The following is a 15,081-nucleotide window of genomic DNA, read 5'->3' on the forward strand; positions in this document are numbered from 1 at the left end:
GTGTTATTCCGCCAATATTTGTTTTTAAAACAATTCGACACGTGTTTCGCCTCTACACGAGGCATCCTCAGGACGTGTTGTCTCGCCAAAATCTGACTCACGAGACAACACATTGTTTTAAAAACAAATATTGGCGGAATTAACACTAAAGAAAGCCTAAGTCGTTTGTATAATTATGGATTTCCGCAAAGTAACGCCTAATTCAATAAACTCATTACTTTATTTAATGCCGACCGTTCTTACTTCACTTCATTCTCTAATCTATATCCGTTCTATTCGATTGACTTCTCATCCGCCTCTATATTTAAATCTATATATATAAAAGAGAATGTAAGTTTGTATGTTCCCTAATAACACCTAAACTATTCGACCGATCTCAATCAAATCTTTTGTAATAGATTCGTTGAAGCTCAAGGAAGGTTTATATATATAATTTATATGGCAAAACAACGTTTGCCAGGTCAGCTAGTTTATAATAAAATCTAATTCTTTAGCTTGACAGCCATCCATAGAACAATGAGTTCTTATATACGGATAAGAACTCCTTGTTACAATATCAAATATTTCATAAAATGTTATAAATAATAAACATGTATTTATATATATTATCTTATATTGGATGCATCAACCCTTAGAGCTTGAATTCATTGTTTGTGTAAGGATGCTTCGTGAACATAATGGTCATGACCACTTTGTTCATAAAGCGTTCGTATATAATTAACTACTACTAACTAGTACGTACTAACCTAGCATATCACTCCTGCATCAATCGTATTTGTCGCCAATTTAATACAGTTTCTCAAAATAATCAGCAACTCAATTTATTTAATTCCATATCAACCTGCTTTCGTCATAATGTCATTGACTCCCTGCGTAAGGGAGCTAATTTATAGAAATTACTATTATTTTTGTTACACTACTTTAAATAATCTGTATATCTCTAAATCTTTTGTACATGCCAGTTATTGATATTTTTGCTGTGTCTTTTTGTTTTAAGTCTCCTTGTTGATATTTTTACATTTATGCATAAATATTGTTGGTTTGTCGAATAAAGTAAAATAAAAAAATATATGTATCCCAAATCCATGGGGGATTGTGTATATATCCCAATAGATATAGTAAAAAATCTCCGTTATCAGGGACAATAAACTAAACGCTCAATATCTGACTCCCCTGAAAAAAACCCGAAATCCCGTCTAGAACCCCCCTATCCCCTGCCCCCTATGACGCATGTCATATTTAATAAATGTATGTAAATATATCTACATTTGTATGTACATCTAAACTATGTTATATTTGTCGGAGTGACTATGTTTTCAGTTTCGTTCTATATATTTTACATTTATAAAAGTGTTAACGTCCTTTTAATTTCGGCCGTGAAGCAGTAATGTGTAAGCATTATTGTGTTTCGATCTAAAGGGCGCCGTAGCTAGTGAAATTACTGGGCAAACGAGACTTAATATCTTATGTCTTAAAGTGACGAGCGCAATTCTAGTGCCGCTCAGAATTTTTGGGTTTATCAAGAATCCTGAGTGGCATTGAATTGTAATGGGCACGGCGTATCAAATACCATCAGCTGAACGTCCTTCTTGTATCGTCCCCCTTAATTTCATAAAAAAAAAACATTAAAGTAAATTAACAATACAAAAGAAGTTACTTTTTGATAAATAAAATGACCGACTTGGTATTTTTTTTACGGTAGAAGTACTGAGCTGCGAGACTTAGTTTTTTCACTAGTTATGTTTTGATGGCATCTCATCTCTTTTTGTAGATAATTTCATTTCATTCCAACAGCACTTTAAGGACTTTTATTATAGTTTTCTCATGGGTTCCTTTGTCAGATTATTGGAACAAATTGCAATGGAACCACACAGGAAGCACCAGCAAATAAAAAAATAATTATAAAAATCGGTTTACCCAGTCGAATGTTCTGAGGTAGCAAACATAAAAAAAAAACGACGAATTGAGAACCTCCAACTTTTTTGAAGTCGGTTAAAAAAAGACACGTATAGAGTGTATTCAAAGTATTCATAATATTATTATGAAAATTAATATCTTAAGTGATGCATTTAAATATAATTGAGAAGAAATTGGCATGTCGTATTTAAATAGAGCTTTAATATATAGCTCGAAAATAACGAGCAATAGTTAGTGAAACATTAAATGCAGCATCACCTCGCCACATATCAACTCTGCGGATTTCATTTGAAAGTCGACCGAGGACGCTAACTCTTTTCAACGTGGTGTCCATGGTCATTTGCAAATCCGATTTAAATTAGAAGCCTGCATACGTTTTAGAAACGAAAAATTCAATTACAGTGCCGTGTTGGAAATAACTCCGGGACACAAGTTACATACACTCCAACCTTCGCAACTGATTGATGATGACGAGATGAACAGGACGTTCAGCTGATGCTGATGACAATGAACTGCCGCTCAGGATCTTGAAAAATCCAAAAATTCTATCCGGCACTACAATTGCGCTCGTCTCGTTAAGACATAAGATGTTTGCCCAGTAATTTCACTAGTTTCGGCACCCTTCAGAACCAAACATAATTATGCTTACATATGGCTGCTTCACGGCAGGAACCGCTACCGTTGTGGTAACCATAATCTAGCTGGCATCCTTCGCACAGGAGCCTCCCACTGGTAAAATGATGGAGGAGTTCATCTTCCTCTTACAGACTGTATAGATGTAACCAGATAGTAACCAATGATAAGCAATCACTGGCCACCAGAGGAATCACTGGAGATGTACTCTTACTTTGAAGGAGTCAGGGTTGGACTGTACGGAAGATGCTTTATTTAGAATCATACAATGGTTGCTCACCACATACCACACAGTTAGATAATGAGTTTTTCATAAAAGAAGAAGCTGTTCGTATCACTACGGAAATTATATAATTTACAATCATATTATTGAAACGCAATTTTTTTACCTTTTATTTGTCTTCTCTTATCTTTTTAATTTTATCTTGGTAATGTGGGCAGTAGATTGAGACTGACTAGTGAGTTAGTTGACTAATTTACAAAAAACACGTATTCATTTCATTTATTGTCGTCATTGCTCCGATTTAACATGAGGCGTCTAAAATAAATCTTTTTCTGAAAAAAATATTTTAATGGATACATAGCGCTTTGGGAACAAATCGTATGTATGTTTACTCTCGCAAAACATGCGCAAAGAATCACTTCAATAATAAGTAGAGGAATCGAAATATATAGACAATGTATATAAGTAATAGAATGTATAATATATGTTTGAAATATTTTCGCTTTGTTAGATCTATAGGAGCGCGGCTAATGTAGTCGTGTGTGTGACAAGTTGCTCACGTCGCAATGTGACCATAACGAGGCGCGGGCGTTGTAACGCGAGCACGTGCCTTATCAACGCCGGCGCCGTGTCGTTAACGTTACGTAACAGGTGGAAAGCGGAAGTGAGCTCACGTCGCGGAGGTCACGGCCGCGCGTCGCCGGCGCCTCTCCGACCACCTATTGTTCCCTGCTACTTGCTAATGTTGCCATATTGCACCAGTTTGTGGCTATAGCACTTATTAATTTAAGTAACGTTTCCAACTGCTTGTGGTGCCAGGTCGACCTGTTATAGTTAATACGTGATTTTATTTGTTGGACGTTAACAGTAGTCACGATCATCATGTTCACGAGACAATCTTACACAAACAATGAATTAAAGCTCTAAAGGTTGATGCATCCTATATACGATAATTTATTAAATACAGTATATTCTTCATTACTTTTAATGAAATATTAGATTTTATTTATTTATATGACGACCCCTATAGTCCAGTGGTTAGTGACCCTGCCTATTGAGCTAGAGGTCCCGGGTTCGAAACCCGGTAGGTGCAATCATTTATATGATGAGTTTGAATGTTTGTTTTCGAGTCTTGGATGTTTATATGTATTTATATATGTTTAAGTAAGTATATTTTATTAAATAAATCGTTGTCTTCTACCCATAGTACAGGCTATGCCTAGTTTGGGGCGAGAAGATTTGTGTATATATTGGGTGCAGCACTTTACATACTAATTTGTTACGTATATTACAGCCATTGTAAAATACTCTATTTGATTGTAAAGAGTGGCCGTTGAGTTTCTTGTATGTTCTTCTTTCGAGCTCTACTTTTTCCGAACATATGGTAGATTCGGTAATTTAAAGGAAATATTTTATAGGGACTATTCAAAAGCGCTTAGTTTGAGCCAAATTGAATAAAGTTTATTTGGCTTTGAAGAAACTTGTTATCTTTTTCTGTTCAAATGTTGTATCCTCGTATAACTGACGTAGAATATATTAACATATTAAGGTATAACCCCACAAACTAACTATTCACTAATTGAAAGAGTGGGAGGTGAGACTAATGTTTCGGACTCTATTTATGACGTTAAGGGGCCAGGCTAATAAGCCAGTAACGTCTCAACACAAACATTGTTGTTGTGTTGTGTCAACATGAGACAGGCCGCTTGCTCGCTTAACCCCTCTAACAAAAAAGTGTATTTATTTTTATTTTCAAAGAAATTATAGCAATTAAATTTGTTTAAAACTTAATCATCGTTATATCTATACGAATGCAAAGTATAAATTGTATTTATTATCCTACCTACGTTAGAGGTCCCGGGACTTAAGTCCAGTAATTTCACTAGCTACGGCACCCTTCAGACCGAAACACAGTAATGTTAAAGGTTTGATGGAAACTTACAAGATGGATAAAATAAGAGAAAGTGGGATTGTAAAGTCAAAACATATTAAAAGGGTTATACACAAAATAAATATGTAAAACGCTTGTGCAACAGTAACAGGGCACGCCGCGCGATCGTATTCCTGTGTTCCAATAATATAGAAACAAGAGAGCTAAGTTGCCCTCAAGTTTCATATGCACTTTTTCAACACACTTGCGAAAAAAAAAAAACAAATATATATTGCATACATCTTTGAACTATCTTAAGCAGCTAAGTACTTTTCTCTACATTTTGCAGGTATGGCTTTCATTTGCGTTTTGTGCTGAATTGAGTATTTCTGGGGTTAAATCTATCAATTGTTTATCTTCTATACTAAAACTGAAAATTATGGGAAATGGCACCCAAGTTTTTTTGCGCACGCCGAACGTAAGGTGATTGATTACACATAGCCATACATACAACTTACTTCTAAATTATAATTTTTGTGATAAAATACATTTATTTTATGTACAAAGATTACAAAGAGTACAAAATAATTTGATAATTATAAATGTTTCTTCGATTTAATATGAGATACATTTTTTTATTCCAAAAATGTAAATGGATTTTGGAATAAAACTGTATTACACGGATAAGTTGAAAAATGCTTATATAATTTACAGTTAGGTACTAACTTAACTTTGTAGGGATAATTATATTACGCCAACTGGTGTATTATTATTGGGCTCATGTGTGGTATAGTTCGGTTTATGGCCCTAAGAACGATGTAATAAGGCTCACTTTACGAGCAAGTGTGTTAAAAATAGTATTATATTATTATCAGTATTATTAGTGTATTATATAAGTTATCCGTTAGACACACCTTAGACAAGCTTCGACTCGTGTTTAAAATATATAATCATGTCTAAAGATTGTTAAACGCTAAATAACAGAAAGACACAGATTTGTAGTAGAAATAAAATAATTTTATTTCTTTCTTTTAACTGTTTTTAAACAAGTGTTCCAAATTAAACATGTTTAACTTTTTTGAAATAATATAGTTGATGTTTTTTATGATTCATTTACTTCAGTGAGTTGAATCGTTTGAGGATGGTTGTTGCAGCACTTACATTTAAAGGACTGTTAATAAAATTATTGCCACTTCCCATCAAAATTCAATTTTCCAAGTGGTAAAAGTAATATAAATGAATAAAAGTTTGACATTTATGAGTGTTTCATGACCTAAATAGGTGAAGTAACTTTGATATAAATTAATTTGATTCGGATTACTCACAATTTTTCCAAATCTTAGAATCCGGTAAGTTCTGCAATAAAATCTTATTGTATGCAATAATGCATGTTAACCAGTGCGTTTTTTTTATGAAAACAAGGAACGAGATAACCAGTAAGTTCAGCTGATGGTAATTGATGCGCCCTGCCCATTACAATGCAGTGCCGCTCAGGATTCTAGAAAAACCCCAAAAATTCTGAGCGGCACTACAACTGCGCTCGTCACCTTGAGACGTAAGATGTTAAGTCTCATTTGCCCAGTAATTTCACGAGCTACGGCGCCCTTCAGACCGAAACACTGTAATGCTTACACATTACTGCTTCACGGTAGAAATAGGCGCCGTTGTGGTACCCATAATCTAGCCGGCATCCTGTGCAAAGGAGAGTCCCATTGGTTAGCCCAGTGGTGGCCCACGATGTAATCCGCATTACACAGTCACATATAGAACGTGTTATCCCGTAGATTACCTACAGGATACATACATACACGGCCTCGGCTCTGAAACCTGGAGGAACATGAGCAGAAGTTACCACTTGTTACGGGAACAGGTATATGATTTGATTTGAGGCATTATTTTGAATTAGCTAATATACTTTTTAAACCTTTGTAATTAGGAGAAATATATACATAAGACATTGTTTTTTATGAGTTATATATTATGTGTGTATGTTACACTCTAAGCTTTCATCGAGATTGTTTGTTATACTGTCACGCCTTAACTTTGCTTGATCAATGGAATGTTCAATGGAAAAATCATATATTTTCCGAGTGGCAAAAAATTTATCATTTGACATATTATACACTTGGGCCGGGGTTTATAGGTTTGGGTTTGGGCTTTGTTAATCAATTAATAATATACGCACAGCAATACTTCAAGCCGGCCCACATTCTAGCGCTCTACAAAGCGCAGGTCCGGCCACACATGGAGTATTGCTGTCATCTCTGGTCTGGCGCACCCCACTATCAGCTCGATCCATTTGACCGTGTGCAATGCAGAGCAGCTCGAATTGTCTGGATCCAGTGCTCTGTGAATGGCTGGATCACTTGGCGTTGCGTAGAGACGTCGCTTCATTGTGTGTCTTCTACCGCATTTATCACGGGGAGTGTTCCGAAGAGCTGTTTAACCTGATTCCTGCTGCCGAATTCCACCTTCGCACGACACGCCACAAGTTAGGTTATCATCCTCACCATCTGGATATGTAGCGGTCCTCCACAGTGCGGTTTTCAAGGAGCTTTCTTTCTGTGTGAAAGCTGTGGAATGAACTTCCTTGTGCGGTGTTTCCGGGACGATACGACATGGGTACCTTCAAAAAAAGCGCGAACACTTTCCTTAAAGGCCGGCAACGCTCCTGTGATTCCTCTGGTGTTGCAAGAGATTGTGGGTGGCGGTGATCACTTAACAACAGGTGACCCGTACGCTCGTTTGTCCTCTTATTCCATAAAAAAATATAATATAATAAATCATTCATAAAAGGTTCAAAGATAAAAACACCAGAGCCTGCGGGTCTATCCGGTATCCATCCGCCACCAACATAACTATGTTTGTCGGGGTTGTCATTCAGTTGAGCTACACGTACAGTTGAAAATACTGATACATGTTTAATTTTATTTTTCTGTCACCTCTAAGCAATATTGATTAAATTTGTTGTAACTTTTGAGGTTATATTTTTACTTTTAACATTCCGCTATTTTTATTTTTTCAGTTTCTTTTCCATTTCGAAATGCTTTGCAAAAGAAAATTCAATCTATCCAATAATTTACCAAAGGTCAGATTAACAAAATTAAAAAAGGAGTTTATGATATTTTCTTAAGCTTTATTGAACTTTGGAATAATTCTGAAACACTTATCAGATCCTCGTTTTAAAAATATATGAAGATATTTTATTTTGATTACATTAACTGTTGACACTTATTTAATGATAACATCGCGAGCGAAGCCGCGGGTAATAACTAGTTTAAAACTTAACTTGTTTAAATAATTAATATGCACACCTTTTTTCATGAGATTGCTAATTTATACAATAGTTTATACATAAGCTTTCGGAAGGACCTAGCCTCTGCAACTCAGGCTAACTTACCGCAGAGGAATAATACTAGGGCAGATAATATTCTGTAACTATATATTATTATTAAACTTGAATAAATTATTATTATTTGAGAAAGAATATCAATTTATTGTTACTTCAATCTATATCTTGATAGTGTGTACATTACACGTCTCCCTTTGGACCGTGAAGTACAATTATTGTTTGTAATTCAAAAGCTAACTAAAAATAATTGAATGTCTGTCAATATGATCACAGATACGCTCGCCCTTGTTTGCTAACGATGCTGAAATATTGAATTCATGCGTATGATTGATGTTGTCAGCAGTGAGCACACAATACGTCTCTTATATAATATAAACATACCTATCTCTTGTAACGTAGTGTATATTAAAAATATCCTTCCTGTAATAGCTTGGAGTGGAGCTATATCTATTTCGGAATTTAAATATTAGATAAAACGCAACATGTTTTTGTTTCTCTAATAGTTCATGTTGTCATACTAATCTGCCGCATTGCCACTTTTTAACCGCCATCAAAAAACAAGAAGGTTCTCAATTCGTCGGTATGTTTATTACCACAGAACTCTCGACTGGGTGGATCGATTTTGATAATTATTTTTTTATTTAAAAGCTGGTTGGTGCACCTCGTGTAATTGATCCAATTTGGTCTGATAATGGCAGCCATGAGAAAACCATAAAAGTCTTTAATTTGCTTTAAGTAGGTGCACGACAAATTTACGAATACCTCAATATCGCGCCAACCGATTTCGATAATCCTTTTTTTGTTGCAAAGGATATACTACAAAGAAATTTTGGTGAGATTTTGGTTAGGTTCTGATTATGGGATCCATGACAAAGAAATGGAACTCTTCAACTGTTAGAAGCAAATAACCGATACTAGGCCAAATCTTTTTTTCTGCTATCCGGATATTTGAGTCACCTACCATAACGTCATTATGTTTTTTTTTATGGAATAGGAGGATAAACGAGCGTACGGGTCACCTGGTGTTAAGTGATCACCGCCGCCCACATTATCTTGCAACACCAGAGGAATCACAAGAGCGTTGCCGGCCTTTAAGGAAGGTGTACGCGCTTTTTTTGAAGGTACCCATGTCGTATCGTCTTGGAAACACCCGCACAAGGAAGCTCATTCCACAGCTTCGTAGTACGAGGAAGAAAGCTCCTTGAAAACCGCACTGTGGAGGACCGCCACACATCAGATAATGAGGATGATATCCTAACTTGTGGCGTGTCGTGCGAAGGTGGGATGGTCAAGCAATTGTCGTAGTCAAATATGATGATAAATCGAACTCCTTAACCGATTAAAGTTTTTGAATCAACATTAGCAGGTTCATTCTGTCGTTATGTGTGAACAGTGACGCTCGGGAGCTGTCTTCTTTAGCTTGCTGCAGTTTCTTAAGACTGGCTCTACAGTTTCCATTGTAGAACTACATGGACGAACCGTCTCGCTGCGTTCGATCGTCAGTTGAGGACGTGAAGCAACTGTTGATGATACAAGCTCATGCTGCGATCTTAAGCTAACTTAAATAACGAAGTCGTGCCTCACGAGATCTTATCAAACACACGTCAATACCGAGTTAAAAGCAACTAGTTGAAGGACGACAGGTTCACAAATGTCATCAGCTGTTGTCCTGGAGCAACTGAATCCGTTCCAAATCACGTACAATGTTGGCGCTTTGTATGATTCTTTATATTTTGTCGTTGTTTTATTCATACAGTTGGGAAGTGCCTGACGAGAATACAAGCTTAAATTCTAATTGTTTATCTAATATATTAAAATAATAATGTAAGTTTAATCGTTTTTAGCGCCACCGTGCCGTTAATTGGATTGCGATAAAACTTTACCAAAGTATTGATTGCGGTTCCGGGAAGGAATAATCAAAGTCAAACATTAAAAATCTGTTAAATATATAAAATTAATTTTTGTTTTACATAAATTTTAGTTCAGATTTATCTTATTATAATTTGTTCTAATATTTCTAGCTCTTTCTTATTCTTCATTTAAGATAAATAAATTTTTATATAAGAGTAGGTGAAATTTAATATGAAAATAAAGTAACATTCTCAATTCTTAAAGCAGTTGTAATATCTTAGAAATGCAGCTGTCAATAGTTCAATGTAAGCTGTGTACGTGAGCGGTGTACGGTGAAGTAACGTACAGTGACACACGGTTATTACACGTGTGTGTTACGTTGGGCGAGTAACGGACGTGCTGTAAAATGCATCCGACATCTTTGTATTTTCAAAGTCAAATATCTTCGTTGATGGCTTTAATGTTCAAATGAATAATCGAACCACCTGGAACGTTTTTAATTTCGCTCTCAGTCTGGGTGACCGTCGTATTCAAAGATAAAATGAAATAGTTCGGTGGCCCCTTATAATTAATCTGGCCATAAATACTGTTACACTTAAAAATAAACAAAATATTACATTTGAATTTGGAATCTGTCATTTTTATTTGATTGTTCATCGAGTTTTTTTTTCTTTGTTTCAGTATTTATGGCAAGACTAGGTATATTACAATGGCCCAACATCGGTGACTTCAACACGCATTATGGCGTGGGTCACGCACCACAGACCGCACACGACGATCTGTGCACCAATTTGCATTGACGTACGGTCTGTTCAAATTATTCCTCTACCGCTGTCACATCCCGAAAGACACCTAGCACGTCTCTCTTGACATCATTCTTGAGTCGTCCGGCCATAGCTTTGTCACGCCAGCGAGCCGCCGGCCGGTTATAACACTACAAGTAGGCAGATTGGGAATGGATTCATACGTCGTTTTTTGAATTCTTCTCAACAGAGTTTGTTTCCCTTCAGACCATCCTATTCCTTGTGCCATTACGCAGGTATTCGCGCGGATATGATCATATTAAGCATGTCAAGTCAGGAATATTAAATCAAATCAAAATCACTTTATTCGTGTAGATCACGAAAATGTCAAAAAAATACTTTTCTTATTGAATCTACTGCTACTTCGTAAAGGGTTGAGCTAATGAGAAGAAGTAGCCAGAAATTTATTGCCACTCTTTTCAATCAAGATTTAAATTTTTATCGTTTTACAAATTATTTCAGTTACAATATAATATGTAAAGTGATGCAACAAACACTGCAAACGATGCAAATAACACGTGTACCATTCCTATTGTGCAGAGCTTCACACAAATGATTTGACCGGTTTGGTTCTAAATCATACCTCTAGCTACTGATGGAACTCCATGTACAAGCAGCTGTTAAGTAATCCGTGCAGAACACTTAAGTTCTGTGTGCTGTCGAAAGCCTTCTAACTTCAGCTTGTCGTTTTGCCACTGTTACACATAGAGAATCACTCCTTAGTCTATAAGGCAAAGGTAAATGCAGAATATGTTTTTGGACAGACCTGGAAATACTTTGCCGACTCCGTGCATTAATGTGCAACAGGGGTCTTGACAGAGTGACAATCTGACGACAAAATTATTCTTTTTAAGGCTGGGGACCGAGCCAACGGCCTTGAGGAATCGAGAGGAGCTAGGTTACCTCTCCTGTACAACATCACCATAGTTTTAATTCAGATTTTATAGCATTTTTAATTTATTACAAACATAATACAATTTCCTTTACAAAAATAGCAAAACTATGTCATGTTAAATGGTAAATAGTTAATAATTTTTCATACAATTTTTATCTAGATTGAATGATTAACATGGTGCCAACTGTAAATGTATGGGGTACTTTGGTGATGTTTTTCGTAACGTCGAATACAAATAGAAATTTAAAAAAAATCTCAAATTCTATACAAACATAATTATTTTTTGTAAAATTAAAAGCTTTATGTAAACCGTTTAGAAATGGTATCAATAATTATGCGCTATTTTTGCGATTTCTTGGGATAGCGGCCTTAAATATTTCATTTTTGATTTATACTTGTAGTACCCTAAAGAGCAACAATAACATTCAATATTAAGCATGTAATTGGTCGTGTTACGACTGCTACAGGAACACTGGTACACATTCTTAGGAAGCAGATATCCAGATATTATGTATAATATCCGGACGACCGAGCCTTGCTCGGATTTTTAAGAATGTACAAAACTTGAACAAAAAAAAAACTAATAGGACATCTGGATTCGAACCGGGGTCTTCTGCTTTCCGGATCACCCAATGTCCCATGTGAGCTATAATAGTCTTGTATATAGTGGCGAAATTTACCTTTGTATTCTAATGTTATTGTAGCTGTTTCTCATTCAAACATGGATAAAACCATTTTTTTAAATTGAAACCTAGCTAGATCGATTTATCACCCCCGAAATCCCCTGCATACTTAATTTTATAAAATCGTTGGAGCCGTTTCCGAGATTCAGATTATATATATATATATATATATATATATATATATATATACAAGAATTGCTCGTTTAAAGATATAAGATATAGACAAGCTGACGCAGCAAACGTTGTATTGCCATATAAAGTAATTAAAAAAGAAATTGGGGTATAAAAAATAGATGCAACCGATTCTCAGACCTACCAAATATATCGTACTATAATTATTGTATTCGATTGCCATCTTGCAACCCTATATCGGATTTGTGCATGAAACAGAATAATATAAAAATCGCGATACCAAAATAGCTGTAGATCGTAGAAATGCGAATATTTAAAGTTATATGTATTTTTCAATGTTAAATGATAATAAAATAAAAAAAAGAAAGATTGTCAAAAAAAGAAATATATTATGGTATTGATACCCTTATCATTTAGGGGTATGAAAAATAGATATTGGTCGATTCTCAGACCTAACCGATGTGTACACAAAATTTAATACAAATCAGTTCAGTCGTTTCGGAGGAGTTGGTAACAAACGCCGGGACACGAGAATTTTATGTATAACCAACTATTACCACCTCATTTATTATGCGACTCCATTACCGACCACTCTTCTCCACACTTTCTTCTTGTGTAACTAAACGCTATCTTGAGTGAGATTTAATGAATGATTTCCTGTCTGTGACCTTCAAAGGCCATTCACCTCTTGAGTATGCAGCGTTTCTATAGTTCGACCAACCTCAAGGTTATAACGATACCTTTAACTGCATTCAACACTACCACCATGCTGTTCAAGATTACTTACTTTACTATTACAAAAAAGTTATACATGTATTGAACACTTGTTTTAAAAAGTTCTATTATAAGTTTGTTTCTTTGTGTTGTTTAGTGTTCAACAATCTTTAGACATTGCTTATATTTAAACACTAGTCGAAGCTATCCGTTAGACACACCTAAAATCTAAGATCATATTCATATGGAAGATTTACGGCCTTTTTCAATAATGTATCTCTAGTTATGGATAGATTGCTATCACCGTTTAATGACAAGATCTTATTATTATTATCTTATTCTTATCCATAGTTATGTCCAATATATTAGTTATATATATGTTACTAGCTGACCCGACAGTCGTGACACGTTGTTTGTCCGCCATAGACTCATAAACTAATGAACGGATTTTAATGGGTATTACTTCTTAGAGTGCACTTTAGTCCAACTTGAGAGATAGGATACTTTTTATTTCGATTTGGGATCCAAAATTATTTTTATTTTCAATATTTGTTTTGTATGGATATATTTTCTTTGAGAGAATTTAGTGACGCACGGTTTGACAGTTCTGCTGTGAAACAATTTCATTATAACAACAAGGAGCATACGTTACGAAATAATTTTTGATGTTTTGAAATATTATTGGCAAATTCCTATAAAACAGTACTTTTTTTTATTATCTAAAGAACTGTCGGGTCAGCTAGTATGTATATATGTTTACTTCGCAAGTGTGTTGAAAAAGTGATGTGTGAAACTCATGAGCAGGTTACTCACTAGACATTCGGCTGATTTACGCCGTCGCCTACGGCTCGGGCTGCTCCCCACAGCCTCGAGTATAATGGGCAGCTTAGATCACTTGTATCATAATATAATATTATATTATAATAACCTTTAGGACACAAACGTTTTTTAACAATTCTTTTTCATTTATTTTGTACGTTTGTACATTTTCTAGGAACATGTTGTAAAAGCATATACATCGCCCAATTAAATAATTACTAACTCGATTTAACCGGGTAGTAGGCATTACAAGTTTATGTTCTAAAAAGTTCTGTTAAAATTTTCTCTTAATGATTCTTTAGGGCCTAGGTTATAAATAGCGCGAATAGCCCTCTTCTGCAGCACAAAGATAGTATTAATATCGGCCGCACTGCCCCATAACAATATACCATAGGACATAATACTATGAAAATAACTAAAGTATACTAATCTCGCCGTATCTATGTCAGTTAACCGTCTAATTTTCTTTACCGCATATGCTGCAGAACTAAGCCTATTCGCCAATCCTTCAATATGGGGGCCCCACTGCAATTTGGAATCAAGAGTAATGCCAAGAAATATAGCAGAATCCACTGGTTTTACCACCTCTCCATTTAATAAAATATTCGCATCTACATTTTTGACATTTGACGCAATAAATAAATAAGTAGTAGCCGCTACTTTATGCTATTTTCTCTTTTTATTTGACTAATATTTTATTGCGGCGATATGTATGGCGATAAACATTGTTACAACTTAAAAACTTTATTAAGAACTAGCTGACCCGACAGACGTTGATCTGTATATAATAAATAAAATAATTTTTTTATATGAATTTGTCAATAATATATCATAACATCAAAAATTACTTCGTAAAATATGCACCCTGCTGTCGTAATGAAATTGTTTCACAGCAGAACTGTCAAACCGTGCTTCAATAAATTCTCTCATAGAAATGATGTATGGACACATCAAAGGAAAAACAAATTTGTTGTTTTTATTTAATTTAGCAGCATTATTCTATTTATTCACCTTTTAAACCTTCTCTGGACTTCCACAAATAATTCAAGACCAAAATTAGCCAAATCGGTCCAGCCGTTCTCGAGTTTTAGCGAGACTAACGAACAGCAATTCATTTTTATATATAAGAATAACTATGGATAGATAAGATCTTGTCATTAAACGGTGACAGCAATGTATCCGTTACTAG

At 35.2% G+C, this 15,081-nt stretch overlaps 1 protein-coding gene across 2 annotated transcripts in view; it reads left to right on the top strand.

The window, feature by feature from the left end:
* Positions 1 to 15,081, top strand: part of LOC126978460 (carboxyl-terminal PDZ ligand of neuronal nitric oxide synthase protein) — a 158,658-nt gene that overhangs the window by 37,662 nt on the left and 105,915 nt on the right. The window lies entirely within an intron of this gene.

This window comes from Leptidea sinapis, chromosome Z (genome assembly GCF_905404315.1).
Source record: "Leptidea sinapis chromosome Z, ilLepSina1.1, whole genome shotgun sequence".
Classification (NCBI taxonomy): Eukaryota; Metazoa; Arthropoda; class Insecta; order Lepidoptera; family Pieridae; genus Leptidea; species Leptidea sinapis.